The following is a 6,000-nucleotide window of genomic DNA, read 5'->3' as shown; positions in this document are numbered from 1 at the left end:
ATTATCTCTGAGGTCTTGCTCAGTGGCTTACAAAGTTGAGGGCTTGTTTTGGTCCAAGGCTCCAACAGCCATGGGGCTGATCACTGAAGTTGGAGCCAAGACAAACCTTTAGGCTGGATCATGTCAGTCTAATTTTGCCCACAGCATAGGAGGCCTTCATTAAAGTCCAAACAGACCTGACTCACAGACAGATCTCCTGTTGTCATGCTGCTGGTTTTGTAAATAATCTGCTCTCCAAATTGCTAGAGCACATTTCTCTCTGTATTTTCTCTCTCCTTGTTTCCTTGTGTCAAGCGTTGACAGTAGGTTGATTTAGACTATGACTTAGTTACTTTTGGGTAGCTTTTGTTTTATTCTGTAATTGTATGGAACACGGGATTGGCGAGTGATTAAAGTATTGCTTTGCAAAGTGGAGATGTGCATCACTTTTGTGATCTCATCTGCAGCCCAAGCAGCTGTTGGTCTCTGTGCTCCCCCTGCATGAAGAGTCCATGATGCTCCCCTGTCTCACATGCATGTTATGAAACTCAGTTGCTGTCTGTGCAGCCTTGCAGCTGTAGAGGCAAGAATGAATGAGAGCTTTTGCAGATACTCAAGAATTGACTGATGGCCAGAAAGCTTCTATTGGTGGAGGAGGCTGCATTTAAAACTTCTGTACCTCCTAACTATAACACCGTGTGGCTTTCCAGAGCTATTTTTTCATATCCCCAGTCCTTATACTACTGTACTTCAAACCTCAAAACAGATCCCTACTTATACAGGTCTGAGAGCTTGATTTGGTACCCCTTAACTTAGCTTCCAAGCAAGTATCTTCATTGAGACAACAAAATGTCCTGTCCCTCGAGGCTGAGTTTCTGGGCCCAGTGCCCACTGATCTGTTCCCAAATGATCCTGCCAGCTTGAGGCTGCTAAACACAAGGGTTGGTGAGCCATGTGTGGAAGGCAGAAAAGTTCAGAAGGCAGGAATTCCTGGAGCAGCAAGAGGAGGGGGGCATGACAGGAAGAGGGGCCTGATACTTCCCTGAAGAGCCCATCACAAACAGTGCCAGACTAACAGTTCCCTGGTGTGGCCACAGATTCCCTTATCTGGGAGCGTCAAGCGCTGGAGCCTGTCGACACTTCAGCCTCGCGCCCTGCTCTGCTCTCACCCACCTGCAGATACAGAGTGGCTTGAACAAGTTCCAGTGCTCACTCTTGGAGCTTCCCAGGACCCCACAGCACTGCTGGGCAGCTAGGTGACATCACTGCCAACAGCCATGTAGGTGCTTCCTGTGTCACATTCCCAACTGAAGAGCCTCTTGCCAAATCCTTGTCGTTCTACACAGTCTTTTTAGGAACAAATGATCTAATTTTAGCCTGGCTGCCACAAACACCTTCCTGAAATAGATTCTGACTCTCTCCTGCCTTGTTCATGTTCTTGAGAGTTTAAAAACAAAACCCCTTGTCCTTAGGGTCTGTAGCTAAGGCCTCTGTCAGCCTAAATTTGGTCACTAAGAAGTACTGAGCAGTGCAGTGGGGAAACTGCTGTCACTGCTAGACCCATACTGAGCTGAACGAGGACAGGAATGTTCCAGAGAGGCAGAAACTCAGGTGATGGCACATCACAAAGTTGTATGAATCTGATCCAAACTGAATGAGTTGTTCTCTATGTCAAGGACTTTGCAATAGAAATAACTTGTTTTCTGGACTGGCTGCAGCCAGATATGATATTTGGAAGTGTAGTGAATGGACTTCCTCAGTGACCTCTGGTTTGTCTAGCACAATTGCTGTAATCATCATCCTTTCTTTTTGGGGCTTAACTAGATGAGCCCTGGCCTAGGAGTCAATAAACTGTCATTCTGATCCCACAGTAAAGTCAGTTTCTATCTGTCTATGCTGCCCTTGAAGGGCATGTGCAGCAGTGACCTGCTTGGAGAACAGGTAAAAAGCACTTAGAGAAGAATTAGGAGTTACTGTGACATGAGGACAAGGAGCACAAACTCCACAAAATCACTGGGGTTTTATGCTCCTGCATTTTGCTTTTGCCTTGAGCTTAAATATTGTACTGAAGGATCAATGCAAGCCTGAGCTGCTGGTTTTAATTAGCAGAGAGTAAAAAGCCACGTCTTTCAAGAACTCCCTAAATAGAAAGGAAGAAATGTTTCAGGCAGCTGTTGTTTTTATGTCACTCTCTTGGGAGCTACACATACCCCCTTATGTTCGTTAGACCTGATAATTAAGCAGCTCCTTGTCTGCAGGTCAGTTGATCAGCTAATGGACTCCCTGTGGTCTCCAGTGCACCACGCCTTGAAGGATTAATAGGAAAAGGCAAAAAGCTCTTGGGGATCTAAATGGATTGTAGCTTCACTTCTCCACAGGGCCTTTTCTGAGCGGCACTGAAAGCAGGCACAGGAGACAAAGAGCAAACCTCCTGAGCCCCCCAGGTCTGCCAGGCTTATTTGGTATATGGCCTTAGCTCTGCAGCGTTTGGGACTATTAGCCAGGGAGCTTCCCAGCTTGCCACCATTCAGCTGGGGACTAAAAATACTGTTGGCTTACATGAGGTGAGTGCAGAGTGGCTGGTGCTGCTGAATACTGTAAAGGCCAAACCCCTGGCATGTAGCTCCAGCTGGGCTTTCATGGATGAGGACAGAGGTGCAATAGAGCTTCATGGGCTGAGCATCCCAGCAGGAGTTGGGAGTGTGGCAGCACATTAATGGAAGGACAGAAGGGATTTGGGAGACAGGATCATTCTGGGTGAGCACCTGAATTCCCTCAACTACTGCACAGCCTGGAATAGCTTTTGCTCTCTATCACTGGCATCTGGGATGTTTGGACTATCACTGGCACGAACTTTGTCAAACTGATTAGTTTACGTGAAGTATTTTTGTTTCCAGCTTCCCACCCCCCTCTCATTTTGACATGTCTTTAATAACATATTTCCTAGCACCCTGAAAAGCAACACAGAGCCCACAGGTTAGGTAACTTACTGGAGGTCATTGAACAAGTTATTGGCAGTCAGGTGCTCAGCCTTGATTTTTTTGGTTTCTATTTCTGCATCTGGGCCATAAAGATCATCCCAACCATTCTAGAATACATGAGAGTAGGGAACAGTGATTGACAGAGTGGGTTTGGGAATCAGGACCTGGGAAGCTAACAAATACTCTAGGATATGTGATCTTTTCTACTTCATCTTACCAATCCGCCTCCCTTTTTACCTGCTCTCTGGTTTCAAGGACATATTCCCATTTAATGTCTTAACGACTGATTTTGCCCTTCTCGCTTCTCTGTCCTTCTCTATCAAGAGGAGAAGATTGTAGCAACTCAGTGACCTTCCCTTCTACTTTCACTGCTTGTGACAAAGTGTGCATGGGACCAGGGTCCAGTCTTCTCGTGGCAGCCCAAACGGAAGCTTCAAGAACTGCGAATGCACCATTTCTCAGGCAGGTCTGTAGTGACACCTGGTGTTGAGTCTGGGAACATGCTGAGCTGAACCGTCCGCTCTGGCCGCTGGGAATTCAGATGTAACCAGGCTGGTTGAAGGGGTAATTTCCTCAAAAATGGAAACGGTTTTATCCCTGCAGGATTTGCCTAGTCAAAGGTTTATCTCTCTGCCTTTGACTACGTTGAAATCCACTACCCCAACATAGAATGAGTTTGAGACTTTGTGTTAGTCCAGATTATCAGTACAGAAAACGTTGAACCTTACCAAAAGTCAGGCTCAGAGTTAGACTAGCCAACCTGATAAAACCCCAGCCTCTGCCTTCATCCACTCCAAAGCTCTGTGTTAGTCATAGACAAGGCAAAAATCATTGGAAACCAAGCCACCATATCAAAGCATCAGCCTTGTGCATAAAAAGCAGCTTATCACTTTCTCCTTCTCTGGAGAGGGACTATTCAGAGTTGAACCAAAGCATGTTTCATTAATAAACACTAATTGCTGTCTATCATCAAGCACACAGGGCCATTTTCTGCTATTTTCTAAATTAAAAAACCCACACTGAAGCCTCTGAAGAGTTGAAGATCAGAACGTGCTCAATTTTCCATGCAAATAATTTGCCTCTGATCTTGACCCAGGATTTTCATAACAATGAGAGCCAGCATGGGGCTGCAGTGGCTCTGAGCTGCCCTGCAGTACCCAGCTGGCCCTCTCCCTCTCCCCAGTGCTGTTCCTTTCATGCCTGCTCCTGAAGGGATATGTGCACCTGAGGCATTTTCCTTCACTGACTTGAAAGTTATGGGCATCAGCTTTAGGTTTATAAATGTGTTTTTGAGCACTCGTGATTGTCTATTTGTTGAACAGGGTGTGAGCATGATGTGCAGCTTCCACACGGTTCCAGTAACACCATCATCAAACACTGAAAAAAACCAACACACCAACATCCCCTTGGATTCAAGAGACTTAAAAAGAGTTATTTTGTTTTACATGTATTCCTCATGGCTTTCTGGAGTGCAAGTTGGGTAGGGCTTGGAGCAACCTGGGCTGGTGGGAGGTGTCCCTGCCCATGCAGGGGAGTTGGAACTAGATGATCTTTAAGGTCCCTTCCAACCCAAAATATTCTATAATTCTGTGATTTTCTTAATGTATTGGAGCAACTTACCAACTTAAAGGGAAATCATACTTACCTTAATGGGAAAATCATAACCACATGCTTGCAGATATCTTTGAAGATAAATTAAATTGTATTTGCACCCTTGTAAATATTTCATGTAGACAAGTTCTGAGATCTGGGGAGGTGGGAAGGAAAGTTGTGCTTGAGATGGACAACATGTCTTCCTAGGCTTGTAGAAGTTGTGAGACCAGAGTGAACATTGTGACCATGGAGGCAAAATCCTGCATGAGTTAAACCACTGAACTTGCTTGAAATAATTCATTCATGTTTGAACTGGTGAATATATTTTTAAAACAGCACCTGATGTTGATTTGTAAGGTGTTAGTGCTAGAGTTAGTTCTGCAGTTCTTTTTAATGTACAAGCATGCATATTACATTTATTGTGAATATTTCAGCCTCCAATTTTGGCTTGCTTACTTACAAGACCAAATAGTTCTTCAGGTGACCTTCAGAGATCCTCAGTCCCTCAGAGCAAGCTGACCTCAGCACCTCAGGCTGAACTTGCTTTACCTGCAGCTGCACAGACACTCCTGCAGTGACCTCCCCTGAGCTGACTGAAAGGAGCATCTCTTGGCTTTCATTCTGTAAGGAGACAATTTCTCTAAGGTTTTTCAGTTGTTCTTATTAGCCAAGTGAATGCCAAAAAGAGACCCTGAGCAGCTTCCTCTAAAGTTCTTAAAGCTACTTTTATTTTGGGAAAAAATAAAACCAAGACAAAAAAAACCAAAACACAAAGGCTAATTGCAGCTTTCCAGGATTTACTTCCTCTTAAATACATACTTTTATTTTTATTGCCTTTTTGTGACCACCAAACACTGCCTTGCCTCTCTTAAAAAGAGCTTTAATCTGCTAAGATCTTCCTCTTACACAGTAGAAAATTACAATTTGATGGGAGAAATAGCTTGTCCTTCTCATATCTTCCATACAGCTAGGGTGCATCTTTTTCTCACTGTCAACCCTCTTGGTGGTTGGATAAGGGAAGATTCCATAAGATAAGGTGATTGCATAGAGGGAAGATTCCTCTGTAGTGGAGAAGAGCTGGAAAGACAAAGTGCTGCAGAGACCTATTAGGAGTAATTTAATATTGTTCCCACTTCATTTGTATCTCTGAAACAATGATCAAAAAGAGTTATTAACTTCTCTTCTTCTCCATCATGGTCTTACTTCTCCCTCTTCTACTATCTACAGTTCTACAGAACAATAAGGTTACTGGAGACATGTACAGGGTAACTTGAAATAAGCTGGCTTAGGTTCTGAAAGTGTCCTGACTGTGTCTGGACTTGAAAGACTATGTGACTTCTGTGTCACCTACAAATATAAATCTAGAATAGCTTTGCTGGAGTGGAAAGAGTCACATTGCTGTACATCTTTATCTGCCATTTGTGCTTCTGATGGAACTCCACCTGTA

Source organism: Chaetura pelagica, unplaced genomic scaffold (genome assembly GCF_000747805.2).
Source record: "Chaetura pelagica isolate M959 unplaced genomic scaffold, ChaPel_1.0 scaffold159, whole genome shotgun sequence".
NCBI lineage: Eukaryota > Metazoa > Chordata > Aves > Apodiformes > Apodidae > Chaetura > Chaetura pelagica.
Note: the sequence above shows the minus strand (reverse complement) of the source record.